We start from the raw sequence: 23,582 nt of genomic DNA, 5'->3' as shown, positions 1-23,582 counted from the left end.
GTTACTGATTGAATCTCCAGTTTGCCTCTCTTCATGGTGCCCATATCCTTCTGGTTTCTTTTTCTCTTCCATTTCTCTACCACTTATCCTCTTAGAGGTGCCTGGGTGCCTCTCTGAGTGTCTGGGTCCATCTCAGGAGTGGTCTCAGCAGTGCTTTGCCCTGCCCATGTATTATGGCACTGGGCAGGGGTCATCTGAGCTATGGTCTGCTCCTCTCCAGGCCTATGTTGCACCCAACTGGTGGTCATCTCAGGCTAGGTCCCTGTCCAGGCCACATGGCAACAGTCTGGTGGTCCTCCGCTCAGGCTTGTTCCTCACTTGGCCCACCTGAGTGCTCTCATATGAGGGTCATCTGTCTCAGGCTCACTCTTACCTGGGGACATCAGTCCCAGGCAGGGTGCTCCTAGTCTCTGGCTTTCTCCCAGTGTTGGCAACATCACGGCCTGTGTAGTGCTGGATCGGAGGTTGTCTCAGGCTCGCTTTTCTCAGGGACTGTTAGGCTACTGATCACTCAGATGTCCCTAGGTCAGAACACTGAGCATAGACATAGCTTCTCTCCTCATTTGACACCTACTTTCAAACATGTGACACAATGGTTGCAATGCCTCTAGGGGCAGTTAAATTTCCACTTTTTAATAAACCTTCTTTGTGATGTGATTTTCAGTTCACTTATCTAATACAGGCATGTCTTGGGCATCACCCTGGGTTTCTCCCATGCTTTCATGCTTGTCTAAGCTCATTTTCACTTTGTGGCGTTTTCCTCCCATCTCTCTAGCCATCAGTAACTATAGAAAAATCATTTCTAGAGCCATAGTCTCTCAGATGGATATGCGGGGAGCGGGGCAGGGGTGACTCTTTCAACTGTGTTTGCTTTATTTTCCTTCCTTCCTTTTTTGTTTGTATTGAAAGACCAAGCTTGTTGATGGGTAGAAGTGATGTCATCCATTATAAACATATGGAGGTTCTAGTAGCCATTCAAAATGCTGAAAACACACAGATGAAGAGACTGGTAGAAACAGCTGGCTCTTCCCAGCGCATCCATCCTAGCACGAGGTATAAAGTTTCCTGTTGATTCCCTCTGTCAGACCTCACAGTCTTATGTGGAAAGTTCAATCTCTCCCTTTTTCAGATCTTAGCTATTTAGCACTGTGAGCACAACCTGGACACAACTCGTGGGCTTTGGATCTCTTTGTTTTATAATAACCCTCCTTCCATTGCCCAATTGGCATGTGAAATCCTGCTGTAGACTATGGAGTGCTGTGCTGGCCTATCAGGTACAGCTTTTAAATTGCACCTCAAAGAACACCCATTTGTTTGGCATAGGTAGTGTAGAGGTTGAGTTTGAAGATTGTGTCAGAATTCACTGATCTTAAAGGATATTTGTTGGCCTAGTTCATGCCTGAGTTTATAGCAGATTTTAGTGAAAACATCTGATTTAAATAGAATAACTAGAATGATCTCTTATTGTTTTCTTTTTTCTCATTTGTTTTTGTATTTACAGTTTTCTATAAAGTAGGTGGCATGGTGTTTTGGTATGCATATATTGTTTAGTATGCATACAATTCCTACATCAAACTAAGTAATATATCTGTTAGCTCACACAGCTACTTTTTTTGAGTGATAACACTTAAAAACTACTTTGTTATCAGGTTTCTAGTTCACAAGATGACATAACTATTTTTATTATATGTGTATGATTGCTTTACCTGCATGTACAGATGTATGTCTGTGCACCTTGTGCAGCAAGGCTAGAAGAATCCAGAGAAAGATGTCATTGCTCTGGAGCTGGGGTTAGAGATGGTTATGGACCATCATGTGGGTGCTGGAAATTGAATCTGTGTCATCTAGAAGAAGCATCTGTCATTCTTTTTTTTCCAAATTAATTAATTAATTAACTAATTAATTAATTAACTTTATGACCCAATATCAGCCCTTCTTCTCCTCCCAGTACCCATAATATAAGTCATGCCCCCATTCCCCTTAGAAGGGGAATACCCCCTTTGTGTCAACACCACACACTCCCATGCTACCCCTTACACCTCCACACCCCCACTCTGAACATCAAGTTGCTGAAGGACTAGGCACATCTTCTCCCACTGAGGCCAGACAAGGCTGTCCATTTAGGAATGAGGGATGCACAGGATGGCAGTTAGGCAACAGGTTCAGGGACAGCCCCTGCTCCATGGGACCTGCATGAAGACAAACCTGCTCATTTGCTACATATGTGTGGGGGCCTAGGTCTAGCTCATGCTCACTGTTTGGTTGGCAATTCAGTCTCTGGGAGCCCCAAGGGGTCCAGGTTAGTTGATTCTGTTAGTCTTTCTGTAGAGTCCCTTTCCTCTTTGGATCACTCAATCTTTCTTCCAACTCTTCTGTAAAATTCCCTGAGCTCTGTCTTCTGTTTTGGTTTGAGTGTTGCATCTCTTTCCATTGGCTGTGAAGTGAAACCTCTCAGAGGACAGTTATGCTAGGTTCCTGACTCCGAGAATAATGGAGTATCATTAGTAGTGTCGGGGACTGGTTCTTGCCCATGGGATGGGCCTCAATTTGGGGCAGTCATTGGCTGGTTGTCTTAGTCAGGGTTTCTATTCCTGCACAAATATCATGACCAAGAAGCAAGTTGGGGAGGAAAGGGTTTATTCAGCATACACTTCCACATTGCTGTTGATCACCAAAGGAAGTCAGGACTGGAACTCAAGCAGGTCAGGAAGCAGGAGCTGATGCAGAGGCCATGAAGGGATGTTACTTACTGGCTTGCTTCCCCTGGCTTGTTCAGCCTGCTCTCTTATAGAACCCAAGACTACCAGCCCAGGGATGGCACCACCCACAAGGGGCCTTTCCCCCTTGATCACTAATTGAGAAAATGCCTTACAGTTGGATCTCATGGAGGCATTTCCTCAACTGAAGCTCCTTTCTCTGTGATAATTCCAGCCTGTGTCAAGTTGACATACAGAACCAGCCAGTGCACCGGTCATTCCCTCAGACCCTGCTATGTCTTTGTCCCTGTAAATCTTGTAGGCAGGACACTTTTTGGGTCGAAGGCTTTGTGGATGGCCACTCTCAGGATCCATATCCTTCACTGCTAGGAATCTCAGCTAGACTCACCCCCATAGATCCTCTAGGGCCTCTCTCCATCCCAGGTCTCTGGCACATCCTAGAGATTGTCCCCACCCCACAGCTAATCTCCCTTTTCTGTCCCCTGCTCTCCCTAGATATGATACCCCTCCCTTTCCTGTTCCCTCTCCTGCCCAGTTCCCTCCTTCCATAGACCTCTGAGGTCTATTTTCTTTTCTCTTCTGAAAAAGATTCAACCATCCTCCCTTATGCTCTCCTTGGTATTTGGCTTCTTTGAATCTGTTGATTGGTTGATGGTTATCCTATATTTTATGGCTGATATTCACTTATCAGTGAGTATATACCATGCATATCCTTTTGGGTCTGGGTTACCTCACTCAGGATGATATTTCATAGTTCCATACATTGGCCTGTGATATTCATGATGTCCTTGTTTTTAATGATTGAGTAATATTCCATTGTATAGAGATATCACTTTTCTATATCTATTCTGCAGTTGAGAGACATCTAGGTAGTTTCCATTTCCTGACTATTATGAATAAAGCTGCTATGAGCATAGTTGAGCAAGTGTCCATGGGATATGGTGGAGCATCTTATATGCCCAGGAGTGGTCTTGAGTGCTAGAACTATTCCCAATATTCTGAGAAACTGACAAACTGATTTCCTGAGTGGTTGTACAAGTGGTGCACTCCCAACAACAGTGGAGGAGTATTCCCCTTCCTCCACAACCTTGCCAGCATGTGGTGTCCTTTGAGTTTTTAATCTTAGCCATTCTGGTGGGAGTTATTTTGATTTGCATTCCCCTGATGACTAAGGACACCGAACATTTCTTTAAGTGCTTCTTAGCCATTCGAGATATATCTGTTGATAATTCTGTTTAGCTCTATATTCCATTTAAAAATTGGGTTATTTGGATTGTTGGTGTCCAACTTCTTGAGTTCTTTATATATTTTGGATATTAGCCCTCTTTCAGGACTGGAGCTCAAGCAGGTCAGGAAGCAGGAGGTTAGGTTAGGGGAGATCTATGAATCTATAGGCTGCCATTTTGTCCTGATGACAGTGTCCTTTGACTTACAGAAGCTTTTCATTTTCATGAGGTTCCATTCATTAATTCTTGACCTTAGGACATGAGCCACTGGTGTTCTGTTCAGGAAGTTGTCTCCTGTATCAACGAGTTTGAGGCTATTCCCCACTTTCTGTTCTTTAATACTGTTCTGTCTGGTTTTATGTTGAGGTCTTTGATCCACTTGTGTTTTGTACAGAGTGATAAGTATGCATCTATTTTCATTCTTCTACATGCAGACATCCAATTAGACCAGCACCATTTGTTGAAGATGTTCTCCCTTTTCTGTTGTATGATTCTGGTATCTTTGTCAAAATTCAAGAGTCTGTAGGTGTGTGGGTTTATTTCTGGGTCTTTGATTCAATTCCATTGATCCACTTGTTTGTTTATATACCAGTACATGAAGTTTTTATTACTATTGCTCTGAAGTACAGCTTGAGGTTGGGATAGTGATTGCTCCAGAAGTTCTTTTACTGCTCAGGATCATTTTTAACTAATCTGTTTTGTTTTGTATCCATATAAAGTTGAGAATTGTTCTTTTAAGATCTGTAAAGAATTGTTTTTGAATTTTGATGGGGATTACACTGAACCTGTAGATTGCTTTTGGTAAGGTATAGCCAGTATTCTTAACTGCTGAGCTCTCTCTAGCTCCTTAACTCTTATTCTTGATGTTGTCTCTATAAACTTATTTATTACACATCTCCCTATCAGAACTAGCAGGTTCCTTAAATATTGTGGTCCTTGATACTTTTTTGTTCCCACTATCAATAGAGACCATCAAGTTTGCTAAAGAGTATACTAAGTATAAAACTGTTTATAACTATTTAAGATATAATAATTTATTTTAACTCTGTGAAATTTTACCAGTGTTGAGTAAATTGGGAAAAGGTTATTGAACACTTCCATTAAGTTTGCGTGGGACCATGAAAGGCAGCCTGTTTTCTGGTCAATCTAGGTTTAAATCCTGCAGATCCAGCAGATAACTTTGCAAGAAATGGATGGAAGTTTGCCATACTCCCAGACACTAGGCTCATGACATGAGGCCATAATTCTCTGGCCATCAGTCACTTAGGGCAGTGCCCTAAGCCCCTGATATTCTGTCTGGACTCCACCTCCACAGTTATCTGGCAACACCCAGGTATGCTCCTCCCCACAGTTACCTAGCAACAGCCAGGTAGGCCAGCCAGGTAAAAAAGGAGCTGCCTGCCCCCTCTTCCCTCTCTTGCTCTTACTCTCTCTCTTACTCTTGCCTCTCTCTTGTCGTCTTGATCCTCCTCTCTCCCCATTCACTTCCCCCCTCTTTCCACATGGTCATGGCCAGCCTCTACTTCTCTATTCTCTCCCTCTCTCTGCCTTTCTCTGCCTCTACTATTCTCTTAACTCCCCTTCCCAGACACTCCTCGCTGCAAAAGGTATTTAATCTCAAGCCTGCCCTGAGATCTCTCTGCCATAACAATAAATGCCTTAAAACCATGGACTGCCTCTTCTCATCATGCCATGCTGAAGCAATGGAGCAGGTCTTCACTAAAAAGCTGCCTGCCTGAGCAAGCCAAGGACACTCTTGTCCCTGTGGGACCCTGCTGGAGTTCTCCTTACTCCCTTTTTTTCCTTCAGCCCTGGAGCCAGAGATAGTCTATGGGCTCACACTTCGTTCTCAGCCCTTCTGTGTCATCCAGCATCTTTGGTGTCCAAGAGCCTGAGAACCTGTCGTCCTCCACCTCCATGCAGGCTCGGGGAATCCCCGCACCAATTCTGGAAGGTCTGTGGGGACCTCAGATTGAACCTCCCCACTCCCAGATTGAACCTCTCCACTCCCAGAGCAAGTCCTGTGGCTTCTCACAGCCCAATGCTTGCGCAGCAGCAGCAGCAGCAGCAGCAGCAGCAGCAGCAGCAGCAGCAGCAGCAGCAGCAGCAGCAGCAGCAGTAGTAGTAGCAGCATGAGGTGCACACAGTCAAACTTCCCATATTCACCTCTATGAGCATCCCTATCCCCGTGGAGGGCCGGACCTTGGGCCATCATTTTAACCCTTGAGTTTGCACTTGCTCTTTTTTTTTTTTCTAATTTCTTCTTGAAATCTTTTCACTACCTGAAAAGATAATTTTCAGCGATTTTTAAAGAATATTTCACTCGTATCTCAAATTCAAAGTGAGACTTTAATATCTCATATATGAATTAATAGATGGGAACAAAAACCAATAGTGTGCCTGGGAGATTTTATTTCTTACCAGCAAACTAACTTCAGTGTAGCCACATAGGCTAGCGCTCCAGAACTTCCCTCTGGTAACTGTTAATGTCTAGCTCCCTACTGTACATGAAGGGGACACAGGGAATAATTTCATTTGCATTGCCTGATGTTGCCTCCAGGAATCGTCAGCTTTTTTGTACTCTAAGGAGCATTTGCTCCTTTGCGCTATATTTAAACAGGTAGTTTAGTCAACAACTAGAGATTTCAATTTGTGGTTGTATTATGTGTATTTCCCCCTGGAAAGACTCACAGTTCAAGAATGGAAGGAGCCAGAGGACACTGTAGAGGACATGGTGGCTGCTTGAATTTTGGAGCATCAAATCCTCTGAATGTCACTTAGTCTTTACGGTCTGTTCAGTTTCCACAGAGTAACATCGTGACTGTACCAACCTGACAGGATGAGTATGATGCCAACTATTTGAGGAATGGATGACTCAAAACTGGAATCATGGTGACTCTGGTGTGCATTTGGCTTATTTAAAATGCTGGTTTCTTTGTCTGTGTTCTATACTTTTATTCTTCTATCAGTAGAGATATCAAGAACCCTAATAAATCTCCAGGATTGTCAATCTTATGGGGGAAAGGAGAACACAATCCCCACACGGTTATTTCTCCCCCTAGTAATTCTATGGGGTATCTTATATTAGTAACTGCATCATTCAAAACTCCTTTTATCCCACAAGGAAATCTGTTAACATGCATTAATTATCAGCCATCTAACTGTGTAGGAGTTAATGACTCTGTTTAGGTAAAGTACTAAAAGGCATTAAGTCGGGACAAGGGAGGAAAGTCCTGGATCCTGCCCTCACCTTTTCCTTGTTTTCTTTTTCTTTTTTCTTTTCTTTTCTTTTTTTTTTTTTTTTTAGTGTCTGTGTTAGATGGGTACTTGGATATTGCAGGAGTGTAGCAATCTCTCCATTTGTCCCCAAGGGCGAAGTAGCATGTATTAGTGTTTGTATTTGTGAAATTATAAACTGCAGCTCAAACCATCAAGGGAAAGGAAGGTCAAGAGAATACACCCACATCTTTTGCTTGCTTTTGTTTTTTTCAGTTCTCTGGTATATTTGTTCTTGAAAACAAAACAAACTTGGTTTGATAAAGAAATTCTGAGCTTAGATCTGGTTTTGTGCTCTGGGGAGGAGATGGCAGTTCTCACTGGCCTCAAAGGTACTAAGAAAAGCTGACTAGTAAAGATCATGAAGCTCCAAGACAGACAACCCCTGCACTCTCGACTGCACAGATACCTGGACTTTTACTTGGGTAAATATGACACAAGAGGATGTGGTCTTTTGGTACAGACCTGAGGGCTAGAGACTGGAGGAAACGACAGGCTAAGCTGTGGTCCAGAATGGAATTGGTAGCATATTCTGGTGTCTCTAGAACTTGTCAGTTCTCTGCTCTCAAATTTGTTATCCTTCTGCCAGGTGTCTATTATTTTAGATAGTGCTATTAAAATGAATTAAGATAGAGTAATGTATGGATTTATTCTATGTACTTTGATTGGTTTGCCCTAAGTCCTTTTGTACAGTGGATTACATTTACTGATTTACATGTTGGATTGTCCTATATCTTGGAATGAAGCCAACTGGCTCATGATGGGTAATATTTCTGACTTAAAATTCATTTTTGTAAAGATTTCATTGAGAATTTTTGAATCTATGTTTGTTGTAAAAGTTGGTTTACAACTTTCTCTTTTGTTGTATCTTTAGCTGGTTTGGCTATCAGAGTAATAATAGCTTTGTAAAAAGAGATCAGAAGCATTCCTGTTCTACTTTTCTACTTTATGGAATAATTTGAGAAACATTGATTTTTTAAATTTTAATTTCTGTGGAATTCTGTATTGAATTCATTTAGAACTCTGCTATTTTTAAGATATCCATATTTTCTCCCTCTTTCAATGTTGTTGCTTGTTATAAATCTATTTAATTTCTTTTCAAGATTTAATTTATTTTTTTATGTATATGAATACTTTGCTTGTATGTATGTATGTGCATAATGTGTATGCTTGGTGCCTGCAGAGGTCAGAAGAGGGCATTGGAGATTCTAGAAATAGAGTTAAGATGGTGGTGAGCTACCATGTAGGTGCTGAATCTGGATCCTCTGCAGGAGCAGGAAGCACTCTCCACCATTATGTCATCTCTCCAGCTTCCTGTTAACGTGTTTTATCTCTTCCTGTTTTAAATTTAGCAGGTCATATTCATTTAGAAATTAATCCAGTTATTTTAAGTTTTTCAGTTTATTGGAGTTTAGGTTTCTGAGGTTTGTCCTCAAGACCCTCTAGACTACATTGGCTTCATGCCTTCTTTTCTATCTTTAAATATTAAGTTTGGGTCTTTTATCTGGTTCAGGATTTATTATTAGTATTGTTTACATTTTTCAAAGAACCAATTAAAGTTTTAATTTCTTTTAGAAAATTTATTGCTGTATATATTCATAAGCATGTATACGCGTGTGATGTATGTTCATACATGCCAGCATACACACATGGCAGTCGGAGGACAGCTTCCTGGAGTTTTTTCTTCCTTCCACCTTATGGGTTCCACAGATTGAAGTCAAGATGTCACGTTTTCCTAGCAACTGCCTTTATCTGCTGAGCTGTTTCACTAGGGCTATGTAATTAATTTCTGCCTTGAGTTTAATTGCTTCCTTCTGTATGCTAGTTTGGAGTGCACCTGTTTTGGGTACATATATATTTAGAGTGGCACTATCTTCTTGATTGATTGTGTCCTTGATCAGTATGAAGTGTGAGGTGACCTTTGCTATCTTATCTGATCTGTGTTGGTTTGAATTCTATTCATCAGATGTCAGAAGACAGAGTTCTATTTATTTCCTAGCATGTTCCCTAGAATTTGCTTGGAGTACCTTTGCCTCTCCTCTCATTCTAAAGTGATGTCTCTCTTGGGTGGTAAAGTGTGTTTGTTGGAAATAGCAAAAAGAAAGAGCCTGTGATTTGGTCTAATCTGATACTATCATTGGAATAGTTAAAGTCATTGGTATTTAGTTATTACTGAGATGTTTGAATTGATTGCTACTATTTTGCTGAATTTGTAGCATTTGATTTTTTTTTTTTTTTAGTATTCCTTTGCTTCCCAAATGTCTTCACAGGAGTTTATTTGTTTGTTTGTCTGTAGTTTCTTGATGCTCATGGTGGTTTGAATAAGAATGACCCTCTTAGCTTCATATGCTTGAATATGTGATTTCCAGTTGATGGAACTGTTTGGGGAGGATTAGGAGGTGTGGCCTTGTTGGAGGAAGTGTGTCACTGGGAATGGGCTTTGGAATTTCAAATGAATCACATTATTGCCAGTGTTCTCTTGCTGCTACATACTTACAGCTTGAAATGTGGGCTCTCAGTTATTTCTGCCACCATAGCTTTCACCCCATCCTCTGAAACTCTAAGCTCACTTAAGTAGTTTCTTTTATAAGTTGCCTTAGCCGTGGTGTCTCATCACAGAAAAGAAACTGAGATAATGTTGTCCATCCTTTTTTTTTTTTTCCAAAGTATTTTCTCTACACGGTAGAGCTAGCTTAGTGGATATAAAATACTTTAATCTTGAAAAAAAAAAAACCAGAACTTTTTTTTCTCCTTCCATGCTTAAAGATAGTTTTGCAAAGAATAGTAGTCTAGGCTAGTAGTTATGAGCTTTCAGAACTCAAAATACATCCTTCCAAGTCCTTTGGGTGTCTAGAGTTTCCATTGTAAAAGTCATAGTTTTCCTGCCAAGCAATCCCTGCTTGATGCTTCTAAGATTCTCCATTCTTTTCCCTTAATATTTAGTGCTTTGATAATAATCTGACAGACATGTAGAATTTTCTTTCTACCTATTTGGTGTTCAGTGTCCTTCTAGTACCTGGGTGGGGATATCTTTTCCTATATTTGTTTTTTCCCCATGATTTTTCTAAAAACATTTTCTCTGCCTTTGGCATAAGGCTCTTCTCATTCTTCTATGCCCATGATTCATAAATGGATTCATAAACTTGAAGTTTTACAGTGCCTCCCCAGGAACATGACATTTCTGCCTATAATAGAAATTTCAATACACAAAGTTTATACCTATTACTTACCTTGCTTAATTTGTGTGTGGTATGAATTTAAGTAACAAGTATTCAATATATTTGCATCTGATCTCCAATTGACCAAGTATCATTTATTGAGGACTATCCTTTCCCCATTGAATTACCTTTGTATCTTTTTTCCAAAAACCAATCAACCACACATGTAGCTCTGTTTATGGAACCATTGTTTTTTTTTTTTTTTTCTTTTTCCAGAATGCTATTTGTGTCTAGTAATTCCTTTATTTTTCTATCTAACCCTTAGAATTAACTCAACAACTTCAATGAATGAAATTTCTAGGACTTTGATTGGGATTGTGATGACTTTATGAAGTAATTTGGGAAAATGAGAATTGTTTATTCATTTACCTGAGTGTGAGTATGCTATTTGTTTGTGATATATATATATATATATATATATATATATATATATATATATAATCACAATATATATATATATGTGTATAATATGTATATATGTATATTTAAATTTATATTTATTTATTCTCTTTGAGTGTTTTTTAAAAAAGATTTATTTATTTCATTTATATGAGTACACTGTAGCTGTTGTGAGCCACCATGTGGTTGCTGGGAATTGAACTCAGGACCTCTAGAAAAATAAGCAGCCAGTGCTCTTAGCTGCACAGTCATCTCTCCAGCCTGTGGTATATTTTAAAATCTAACAAAATGACACCTCATAGGGCACTTATGTAGGAGTTATAGAGCTAAATGCATTCTCCATGGGGGCTCATCCAGTGCTAACAGCAACACTCAACACTAGTACATATCCTCTTTTTTGTTGTGTTGGTTAGGGGCATTGATTTTACCTTTGAAACCTTGATAGCTACCAGCTGATAGAGGTCTAAATTTAAGGCTAAAATTAGGACTCTTCGGGAGCTTTAAGTTCTTTCCTCTCTCCGTGGCTGTGACTGTGGACTTTGTTGTCTCAGAGACAAGCCACAATGCTTTTGGGGACAGTGATTGAGTACTTATGATATTGTAGGAGTTGAAAAAAATTGGATTTCAAAAACATTCAGAGCTGAATGGTAGATTGGTATCTATTATAATGACTAGTGAATATTAGCAAATTGTTATGAATAATTATATACAATGAATGGCTTGTCAAATTTGTTATTTTAAATAAAGTCATATGGTAGGACAGATGGCTACTGGAACAAACTGATCATGGAATAAGAAAGAAATTACCATAGCTATTAGATAATTATTATATCATTAATTTTCACCTTTAAATATATCATTCATGGAGAAACCATATAAGAGGCCTAAATCCATTTATCTATTTAAAAACTAATCACAAAAATCAAATATGGAGTTGGTTTTTGTACTGTTTCGGTGTAGTCTATGTCTCAATTTGAACTGTTTTTTCCTTTAACTATAAGAAATGCATTAGCCGGGCGTTGTTGCGCATGCCTTTAATCCCAGCCCTTGGGAGGCAGAGGCGGGTGGATTTCTGAGTTCAAGACCAGCCTTGTCTACAGAGTGAGTTCCAGGACAGCCAGGGCTATACAGAGAAACCCTGTATCGAAAAACCAAAAAAAAAAAAAAAAAAGCATTAGTTACTCAGTTAGTTTTGGTATTGATCAAGCATTTTGATATTTTGATATTCTGGGAGCTGGAGGCACCTAAGTTTCCATTTTCTCTCAGACACTGCTGTGTGGCCTTGGGAATATCATTCCTGTAATTCTGTGGCTCTCTTTTCCTCATGAATAGGAAGGGGCTCCTGATTTTTTTCTTGAAAGTGCCTTAGGAGAAAGAGTAGATATTTGTTTAACATTTCTGCTTAGTGACATTCTTTCTATCCCTGAAAGTTACCAGAATTGTGTCCACCAGCTAAATGAGCTTGGCCCACTTTTAAGAGGCAGCACCTGCATGGCATATAATGCCACGCTGTGGTCAAGGCCTCTTGGTACCAAGTCTGCTGCCAAGATTAGCCACACTCAGCTATTCATCTGATTATACCACTCATGGAAACAGAACCTGGCTCTTACCTCTTCCTCTAGTGGAGTTTACATCAAAGAGGCAGATCACCCCTTAATTAGGGTACTTAGCAAGGACATTGCCTTAATCAGGGTACTTACTTAGAAGCTAGACCTCTGGCTTCTCCCACTATTTTTTTTTCTAAAATGATCATCTGCAAACATTGAAATACATAAAAAAAAAAAGATGTTTTGGGAGTCTATTGGACAAGTCTAACAGCTCAAAAAGGCCTTCTCTTGACTAGTGATTGGGGTTCTTATTAGATGATCTTTGATCTTGAAGGAATATTGTCAGTCCAGAGATTGCTTTTTTTTTTTTAAAGGTTGATTTCTTATGACTTTTTCAAACATCCTTAGGTTTTTTTGTTTGTTTGTTTGTTTTCTCTCTTCTCCTTTTGTACTTATCTCCCACCACTTTCTATAGAGCCCACCCCCCTTTCCTATTTTCCTTACCAGATCATTTGTATCTGCTATTTCCCTTTCTATGGATCCACCCATACCTCTGGTAGTGGTCCCTTTGGACTTTCCTAGCTTCTATAGTTACTCTAGAGTATAGACTCACATTAGAAGATTTTGAGCTAGGAGTCCCCAATAAAAGAGAACATGCAGCCTTTGCCTTCTGGGTGTGGCTTACCTCTCGCAAAATCATCTTTTCTTGTTCCACCCCTTTACCTGTAAAGTTCAAGATTTCATTTTTGTTAACAGTTAAATAGTATTCCATTGTGTCCATGCACCTCATTTTTGTTATCTGCTCGTATGTTGCAAAACATTTAAGTTGTTTCTATTTCCTAGCTATGGTGATCAGGGCAGCAATGAAAATGGCTGAGAGTATCTGTGGAGTAGGTTGTCCAGTCCTCTGGGAATATGCCAAAGAGTGGTATATCTGGGGCATATGGTAGATATATTTTTACCCCTTTGAAACTTCTCCTACCCATTTCACAATTCCACCAACAGTGAATGATGGTCCAGTTTTTCCACACCTCCTCCGGTATTTATTGTGAGTTATTTATTTCACTGGTTTTTGCCATTGTGACAGTTGTCAGAATTTAATTTGCATTTACCTAATTTCTGGGGGGAATGAACAATTTTGAGAATATTTTTGAGCCACTGTTTTCTTCTTCTTTTGAGGACTCTTTGATCAGATCCCAGGAATGGTTTTGAGTGGGTTGCTTTTTTTAAATTGTTGTTTGTTAGGTTGTTTAATTTTCTTTTGGTGTTTTGAATTCGTTATATATTCTGCATATAAATTCTTTGTTAGATATATGGGTGGTAAAGATTCTCTCTTTCTGTCAGCTCCCTCCTTACCTAGTTGATTGTTTCTTTGGCTGTATGGAAGCTTTTTAGTTTAATGAAGCACCACTTAGCAGTTGCTGGTCTTAACTTTGGGACAAGTGCAGTCCTCTTCAGAAAGTCTTTTATTGTTCTTGCCCTTTGTTAACTCCCAGAAGTAGAAGGTAAATCCTTATAGCTGAAGACACCATGTACTGCAGATACAGGGCCCAGGGGTTACTGAGCTGCAACTAACCTGAAAGCTTCCTCTTTGAGACAGACTTTCCTGGACCTAGCAGTCACTGCAAGTTTCCAAAGGAAGGAAGCAGCCAACAGTCCTACCCATCTCTGGCACCTATTAACCAACGTGGCACAATAGTCTTAAGGGTGCAGTAGTGGCAAGCATACCTTGCTGATAATCAAGGGCCCTCAAACTGGACTTAAAACCTAACCAACAAGAAGGAAATCATGATTCATATTAGAAGCCTAGAAACTCCACAGGGCTAGTGTAATCATAGATCTTAGAGGAGAACCCACAGCTACTACTTTACTAAACTAGCATAATCCATAACTATACTGTAAATTTATACCCGTGGGTAAGTGCAGTTCTTACCCTTCATCAAGGAGACGTCTCTTTGCAACAGACACCTCTAACTGTGTGGCAGTTAGGCGCCACTGCCCCAGTCCTCAGTTCTCTGATCACTATAATGTGCGATAGTAACCTTCCTCTTGGGTAGAAGTGCTTGGGTGGAAGCACTGGGTGTGGTAACAACACATTTTTCTCAAGTGGTTGATGGTGGCATTGTCTAAGATTCTGTGGAGAAACAGTTTGGTGCTATGACTCTTACATAGGCACCCTTTACTAAGTGATCATTTTATTGGCTTCAATATTCTACATTTTAGTCAGCTCTAGAAGGTCTCTAGCGGCCATTACAGGAAACTACAAGTGACCATAATACTGAGTTGTGGAGCCTGGTCCTAACTGATATGTTTACAATACAACTCCCTCACCCAAGGTTCAGGAATCATTGTGGAAGATGGGTCAGAAGCATGTTGAGAGACAGATGAATGGGAAGTTTTCTGTGAGATTGTATTTCCTAGGAATGTCAGACGCTAGCCCCACAAAGTCTCACCAACACAGTTGTCTAAACCTGACCTGAACAAGGATGACAACAGTGGATATTGCTGGAAGGGGGAAAGTTATGAGACTTTAATCCTAGACAAAGAACTCCAGTCAATTGGAGAAGACTGAGAGCAAGAGAAATAGTCTTTCCCAGAGAAGAGAATACCAGTGGGTTATTCAATACCAAGTGGCCATCTCTGAGAACATACATACAAGTAACATTATACAGACTAAGCATGGTATGTTTATGTACTTAGGAATATATTTGTATCTACATATACATGTATGAATATAATAACAATGATTAGTGACAAAGGAGACCATGAATTTGAAAGAGCAAGGAGAGGTTTATGGGAAGGTTTAAAGGAAAGAAGGGAAGGGGAAAATGATCTAATTATAATATGATCTCAAAACATTAAAATAATTAAAAATCCAAAAAGACAAGAGAATTTTAATTATGTAGGATTATTTCCAAGCTATGATTATATCCATAAACTCAAAAGCAGATACCTTAAAAATATTAAGAATGTCACATCATCTTTGTAGATTAACTTATCTGACTTTTGCTTTTCTTGATACTGCCTTTGCTTTTGAGTAAATGGTGAGGATTCTCTGGGGAGAAGGGAGGAAAAGGAAGACTACATAAAAGCAGAGCTTAAGGCATCCCTGGGCTCCTGGTAGCATTTTCTAGCTGGTAGTGAGTAGGAAAGCTTCGGCCCAGAGAAAGGAAGAGTAGCTTCTTACAAATTGCACGCTTGTCACATAGAAGTAGAGCAAGGCCATTTCCAGTTGTGTGACACTTAAGTCCCCTCCCCCAGTCCTCAGGTCTCTGATCTCTATAATGTGGGGTAGTCACCTTCTTCTTGGGTAGTTGGCAGGAGCACTGGGGGTGGCGACAATACCTTCCTCTTGGGTAAATGATGGTAGCATTGTCTAAGATTCTCTGGAAAAACTGTTTAGCACATGACTTTAACATAAGTGTGTGTCCTGAGTTTGTGGTTAGAAGGGAAGATGACAGTGATGGTGGCAATGATGTTGTTGATGTTACTAGGTCATTATGGAGAGTACACTTGCAGTGACTCCAGATATGCCTATAGGGTAACATGCCAGCACACCAGGAAACTAGAATGTCATGCCTTCCTTCTTCAGTGCCTGTGATGGTGCTCATGCACATGGATGCCAACCTGCTACTTAGGGCCATAGGTCTGTAGAGTCCATTCTTTCTATATTATGCCAGAAAGTTATTTTTGGGTTTTGTAGAGGTCACTTCCCAACCCATCCTTCTCTTTGAATGTTCAGATCTTAAAATCCTTATGCAGATGTCTTAGAAGTATGTGGCCAGCTTTGGGACTTCTTTTGTTATAGTTCAGTAAAGCCACTCCAGATATCTTTCTTAAAAATAAAACTGAGTTTGTGGCCTAAGAACTAATGATAACAAGATCAGTTCTTAGGAAAAAGATCTGATCTTAAGAAATCATGTTTTCTGTTTCTGAACTGTCCACAACACTTGTCAGACTGCTGTCTCTAATTTTTGAGATGCTTACATGAGGCAGACCTTGATGGTAAATTCTTTGGAGGGCTCTTCTGACAACCCACAAGTGTGTGTCCTCAGCATTTTTATAAACACATGCAACAAATCTCCTGATTTGCAAATGAGAAGAGCAAGACTCTAAGAAGACAGACTCCCCCCCCCCACCCCCTATTGCTTACCAGCATCTCTAATAATCTAGCAGCAAGTCAACAGAAGTTACCGTTTTCTCAAAGGTATTGGTGGTTTCAGAAAGCACTCCCCTGGGAAAGGCTTTTAAAATGTTTTTTTGAGAAAGTAAACATATACCTTTTATTTTATGTTCACTGGGGGAGGGCTTTGGAGATACCAATAAGAGATAATGAGAAGACATAGCTCTTTTTGGTACCATGATTATGTATAAACTCCCAGATAAAGACATACATCTACCGGGGACTAGCTCAGATATGGAAGTACACTAAATTTGACTGCTTTGTTTTTCCTTATGTGATTCAATAGAAAATATGCAAATGTTATCAGAGAGGAGTCACAAGAAGGTCAATGACCCTGACTGTTTCACTCTAGTGTAGGTAACGATTACTCTTCCTTTCCTAAGGAAGGGAGGCTTTGGCTGTGAGAATGGGAAGCTGAGTACCAGGACGTTGGCCTTTGGAAAAAGAACTTTTGACTTAAAACCTGAGAGGCTGATCAATGAGGACCAAAACAGCTATAATCATTAGCTGCTCACCACTTTTTAACCAGTGATTCATTTAATTTTATCATGTAGGCTTTGAAATTTACTTTTTGGATTTAAAAAGTGAGACTAATTTGCCCATATTCATATAACCAACCACCAGAAAACTAGGATTCCACTATGGACCTCTCTGCCCATACATCTGTTGACTATGTGGCTCCACTGAAGAAGATCCGTGTGCTAAAGAAATGGGACTAAAGGCTGCGCTGCATGAATGGAAAAGTTAAGAGCAAGTTCTGAGGAATTTGTTTCATATATTTAACATTCCCTAGGACTGTTTTAGGTTTCTGGCCTTTGATCAGAGTTTAAATCTTTATAAAAATAGCCATGGATGAAAGAAAGTCAGTATACCCCTCAATTAATCTTTTCAATAATAGAACCGGTGGGATAAGTGACCCCTGAACTTTGTAGTGAAGGAAAAACAAAACAAAAAATAAAGCAACAACAGCCTGGTCTACAAAGTGAGTCCCAGGACAGCCAGGGCTATACAGAGAAACACTGCCTCAAAAAACAAACAAACAAAAAAACAAACAAAAAAAACAAAACAAAAAAAAAAAAAAAACAAAAAAAACCCCCCAAAAACCCCTCAAACAAACAAACAAAAGCAACAAACACTCAGACTGCATTACAATTCACATCCCCATTTCTGCTCCAGGAACTGACTAAGCAGGCATGAAAACCTGGGTATCTGTTGTGTATAAGATTTCCCTAGGTGATTTTGATGTCTAGGGTCCACACATTGGGAAGCACTGACAAAGTCCACCAATTGGCAGTGTCCTCTAATTGCAGGCTTCCCAAAGCTGCTAGAAGGCAAAAGTGTATTGTGTGGCTGACTAGGCAATCTTGACATCCAGAGACAATGCCTCAGCCATAAGCTGTTGAGATGTGGTGAATGTGATATAAATTACTTCTTCAGATCTGTGGATTCCACAAGCTGCTTGCCAGAATGATGTAGGGATCTTAATTTTTTTTTTGCTAAGATTTAAATAATAATCTATACGCTCAGAGATAAATGAAAGTTTATAATTTCCCAGCCAAAGCAGATACAAATCAAAATCCTACCAAGTATCTAAAAATGTCTTCTTTAGTGTGTGGAGCTTCTAGCAGGGTGTATGCAAGTGTTCATTTCACCTATGTGAGGTAACAATGGCCCGAAGAGCCTTTTCAGACTACAAGAAGGAAGGAGCACCTCTTATTATATGAGATTCTTCTTATGACACTTAAGAAATCACAACCAAAAGAAGTTTTTGATGTCAGATGACCTCTCATGATCATTTTCAAAGTTCAAAGTACAATAAAAGTCTCTTTAGATTGTAGAGAGGGTACCTGTGCAAGCTGTCTGTCTATGCTGTTTGTCTATGCTTCATGGCTGAATGAGACACATCACTGGTTTAGCAATTTAGTCCTTTGGCAAAGAGCTGACCAAGGCCCAAGGGGCATGATCAGTAGGCGCTATTACTAATTTAGCACAGTGCCCTGCATTATAGTTAAAGATCAGCACCACTCAGCGGATGAGCTGAATATTAAAAACATTCTGAGGGAGGGGAGCCATGTGCAGAACTCAACAACAATTGGAGCCTTCAGTCATATTGTATTACAGCGATACAAGAAACTGGTGTAGCCTTTGCAAGTAGGATGCAGTGCAATTACATGCAATTAACTAAGGACTTCTTGGGCAGCAGCCCAATGTGAGGCTATCCGGCCGAGTGGCAGATAAAGCAGAGGACAGAAGGTGGGAAGGACTAATTCTAGCTGTGATGGTGGTGGTGGTGGTGGTGGTGGTGGTGGTGGGGTCAAAGGTCAAAGCGGGTTGAAATGGATAGAGGTTAATGAGAAGTCAAAACTGGTTGGAATTATACAAGAACACCACGTTTCCCATTTCAACAGTATAGACAACTGTATGTTTTTCCTTTTCTTGTCTGATCTTGTGACTCTCATAGATCACTCCTAAATGCTGGTCCTCTTCTTCCTAAAGACCTGAGCTGAAGTGTCCCCTCTGCGTCACAGTATCCCTCATGGTTTGCCCTCTAGTTCACTCTCCGTAACTGAGAACATGCAGGACAGATGATTTAGGATTTAAAACCTGTGTTCTTCTCTCCTTCCTTTCATTCCTGTTTCTGTCTTGGAGGATGAGAAAACACAGATGGCTTTTTAAAGCTTAAAGTTCTCAGAGGTACCATTTTGGTATAATGCTTAGTTCCCCCATTGCCAATGACGATCCCTGAACAGGAGCCATCCCTGAAGGTCTGTTATTTGTGTTGGCTGTTGCTTAGGATCACCCAGGTACAGAGTGGCCAGCAGACAAGCCTGGCAGTGGAAGACATTCTGGCTGGGAAGCAGCACTGAACTCTCCTCTCAGGAAAGAAACTGTCAAGCTCTGGATAAGCCCTTCCTTCTCCCTTCTCCCTTCTCCCCCCTTCTCCCCCCTTCTCCCTTCTCCCCCCTTCTCCCTTCTCCCTCTCCCTTCTCCCTTCCCTCCCTCCCTCCCTCCTCTCCCTTCCCTTCCTTTCCCATCACCTGCCATCCCCACACACCTTGATCTGAACTTCCCAACCTGTGACCCAGGAACCCAGGTTTAGAGGAGCCTACACTATCTCCCATTCCTAAGAGATTACCCCACCCTTTTCTTTTTCTTGGGGTGAGCGCCTCTGGACTTAACCAGTTTTTCTGGCCACCTTTACCTATTCCCTCTTCTTCCCTTCCCTCCTTTCCTCCTTTTATCTACTTTGTTAAGTTTCTTCATTTATTTTACTTCCCTCTTTAGGGTCTCATGATTCACAATGGGGAGACTGAAGGTCATCAGAGTAAAAGACTTTCCTAGGGCACAGCCACTAGCTTTCTAGGAGCCCTGCATTCACACTCAGGATTGTGTCTCTCCTGTATCATGTTATCTTCTCTTCCTCTGTCCTGATTAGTCCTTCTGTTGATGGTGCTGTCCTTCAAAATTAAGTACAGGCAGCAGATAGTACTTTTATTTCAGAATATGAAGAGGGGGCAAGAACAGGACTGAGTGAGACTTAGTGTGATGGTTTGTATATCCTTGGACCAGGGAGTGGCACCATCTGAAGGTGTGGCCTTGTTGGAATAAGTGTAACCTGGCTGGAATGGGTGTGTCACTGTGGGTGTGGGTATAAGATCCTCACCCTAGTTGCCTGGAAGTCAGTCTTCCACTATCAGCCTTTGAATGAAGATGTAGAACTCTCAGCTCTGCCTGCACCATGCCTGCCTGGTTACTGCCATTCTCCCACCTTGAAGATAATGGACTGAACCTCTGAACCTGTAAGCCAGCCCCAAGTAAATGTTGTTTTTTATAAGACTTGCCTTGGTCATGGTGTCTGTTCACAGCAGTAAAACCCTAACTAAGGCACTTAGGATGTGGTCTTCACCCCCCCCCACCCCCCAGGGTGGGGAGGATATGGGCAGGTCAGGCTCTCTAATAACCAAGAATAATTTGCTAGGATAATCCTTAAAACACAAGTGAATAAGGTATCTCATAGTCAGAATTCAATCAAGGAAGGCACTGGAAAAATAGCAACCCACTGACCATCTAAACCTACATTCTAACTCCTACCCAAGACTAGCTGGGAGACCCCAAATAGCAATTCCTCCAAATATTTAAGGCCAGCATTTCTTGTAAAATTATGGCCTATTGAAAATAAATAATAGTAATACAAAACATACCTTGTAGTGCATGTGCAGGGGTGGGATGGGGTGGGATTGGCTGAGTCTTTGAGGCTTCTCTAAGATTTGATTTTACAAGGGAAAAGTAACCTTGAAGAGACATTGTCAAAACTGTGAAAAAGCCCGAGGCACTGTATTACCCAAGAATTAACGAAAGGACTGGCTGGGTCCAGGGTTTCAGAGCTAAAAAAGTGTACCTTTCTTTTTAAAATAAAAATAGCCCCCCCTGCCCCCATATCCTAATCCTTCTGTATTATTGCATGGCACTTACCAGTAATGAATTAATTTCTATAGAAAATGGATATTTTTTTTCTGCTTCTCATATGAACTTAATACAACATTCCAGGTATCTGCAAAGTATCCTTGAGCTATTGTCTGTGGGAGATGGTTTATCTGTTCCCGGGGAACGTCCTAGCTTCAGGGTACTGCAGGCATCGGTCAACTACAGAGAGGACTCTATTGTTACAGGCCTCATGGGCACTGCTGTACAATGCCTGCTCCCAAGCCCACTTGGTGAGTTCTCCCTTTCTGAGGCATCAGCTGCCTCGAAGGTTTAACTTTCCCTAACTGTTCTTGGAACCTTTATCTACCTGAAAGTTCAGCACAGCAAACTCAGATTTTTAGGCACAGCCACTACTTTGTGGTTTTGTTGATTTTTAGATTAGTGCCCGTGTTTCTTTCTTTCTACAGGTTCAAAGGAAACCATTGGTAGACTACCCTCAAAGAGGCAGCCTTCTCTCATGGGTGTTATCATAAATCATGGTAAGGATTAAGAATTAAAGAACCCCCACAGATATTTATGGGATGTCTATGAGACTCCTGTGTAGATCCTCAGCCTCTTCGGGATCAATCAGAAACATCTGTTTTGAAGCAGAGCAAGAATCTTTACCATCTCTATACACCTTGCTTGGGAGATTCGGGACCCACATTCCCTGCTCTTTCTAAAACTAAAAAGATAACAATATTGTTTTATTTAGCAGCACCTGAAAATTAGACTCAAACTGGTTAAAAACTTACAAACTTATTAATCAACGTCTATTTTTGTTCTGTTAAACTGTGTGAAGGTAATTTCACCTGCTGTTACTTACAGTCTATTTAATTACAACACATGCAGATTCAAAGACTAGTACAGACAGTAGGTCTCAATTATGGTGTCAAATCAAAGAGCTACTAAGTTGTCTTTCTGATCATGGGAAAGGATGGGGCAAACCTTACAGGTCATTGGCTCATTGTATCATTGAGAGGACTTAATTCCTCTTTTATACACCACTGTTTTATACACCATGGAGAAGTACAAAGCTGTCATTTACTGGAGACTCACACTGATTCTTTAGCTACTGGGCACCAGCCCCTATCTAGGAAGATTACAGATGACTTCCTTTCATTCGACTAGTGGCCCAATCAAGAAAACACATTACTCTGTATAAAGATGTATTCCAAATGCTGCTGGGAAAACAACGATTCTTCAGGCTGAACTGGTAGGTGGTATAGGGTGAGCTGAACTCGGGTCTGCTTTCCAAGGTGCCCACACGGAACCCTCGAACACCAACTGGCCTTCTGCTCTCCTTGGGAAAAACTTGAGATATAGAAAGTGACTTGTCCCATGCTCAATTACAGAATTTGAGAAGACATTTGAGGTTGTGAAGCCCAATTTGCTGATTCTAAGAGGAGTGAGGGGTTCAGGGAAGCTGAGATGAGCCGGGTGGCCCCTGAGTGGGGTGATAAAGCTACAGCTTGCCTCAGGCTAGAGCTGTGGTAGCCAGAACTCAGATGGTGGCTCTCTGCACTGCTGGCCCTCTCCCCTCTAAGAATCTTGTTCTGGGCAATTACAGATACTGCTCAGCCTGATGCCTGGAAGCTCCGCTTTCTCAAATAAAAAAAAAAAGGAGAAAGAAAAAGTAAGGAAGTAAGCGATGGAGATTTAAGGAATTCCTCTGTGAGAATTCTTTGACTTTTTTTGTTTGTTTATTTTTTTGTGGTATCAGCAGTCAAACCCTGGACCTTATGCATGCAAGACAAGCAATCCAGATCTTATGCATGAAAGACAAGCAATCTACCACTGAGCTAATCCTCAGCTCCTTTGACTGTTCTAATACTCGGGATTTTGCCTTCTTGACCTGGGCAAAATGTGGCCATTTTCCATTTCTTCCATTCCTAGGTGCAGGCTGAGCATGGTTAAAAAGTACAGACTATGTGAGCCATGGGACAAATCCCAGGTTGGATTACTAGAGAGTACATGGAGCTAGAGTTCCTGTTTGTTTGCAACAGTGCTCTGTTTGGCAGTGCACACCCCCCTCCCAGCCCCCAACCTTGGCACATGAAGAACCTGGACTTCCAGTTACACTCATATTCCCGTTCACTCTACAAGTCGGGGCTGCAGCATCTGAAGCTGGAGATGTTGATACACATTTGCAAAGCTTACCTCTAGCAGAGCTCTGCTCAGATATTCTACTCTCACCTACCTATGGTTCTGCTATGCACGGTTGCAACCAAGTAATTGCAGCCATTTGAAAATATTACATGGAAAAGTCCCCAAATGAGCAATTCATGTTTCAAGTAAATCACTATAGTGTATGCTTACATTTTGTTGTTGTTGTTGCTAATCCTAACTTCTGGATTAAACTTCAACATAGGTCTATGTGCCTAGAACCAAACAATATATAGAAATCATGGGTATTAGTGGTTCCACACATTCACTGGGGATCTTAAAGCATATACCCATAAAATAGAGGCCACTACTGTACTTACTCCAAGCAGTCTGGTCTTCTATATAAGAGCCAGTTTGTAACCCTAATTACCTTGGACAGTTGAACA

The 23,582-nt window shown here is 40.8% G+C and overlaps 1 non-coding gene across 1 annotated transcript; it reads right to left on the bottom strand.

The window, feature by feature from the left end:
* Positions 1-491: 491 nt before the first annotated feature.
* Positions 492-618, bottom strand: LOC115029917 (small nucleolar RNA SNORA17). Its single transcript, XR_003835491.1, has one exon. It is a non-coding gene; the product is annotated as a small nucleolar RNA SNORA17 (small nucleolar RNA).
* Between the last annotated feature and the right edge of the window lie 22,964 nt (positions 619-23,582).

Source organism: Mus caroli, unplaced genomic scaffold (genome assembly GCF_978045245.1).
Source record: "Mus caroli unplaced genomic scaffold, Mus_caroli_1 scaffold_19, whole genome shotgun sequence".
Taxonomy (NCBI): domain Eukaryota; kingdom Metazoa; phylum Chordata; class Mammalia; order Rodentia; family Muridae; genus Mus; species Mus caroli.
The sequence above is the reverse complement of the archived record's forward strand: the minus strand, read 5'-3'. Positions and strand labels throughout refer to the sequence as shown.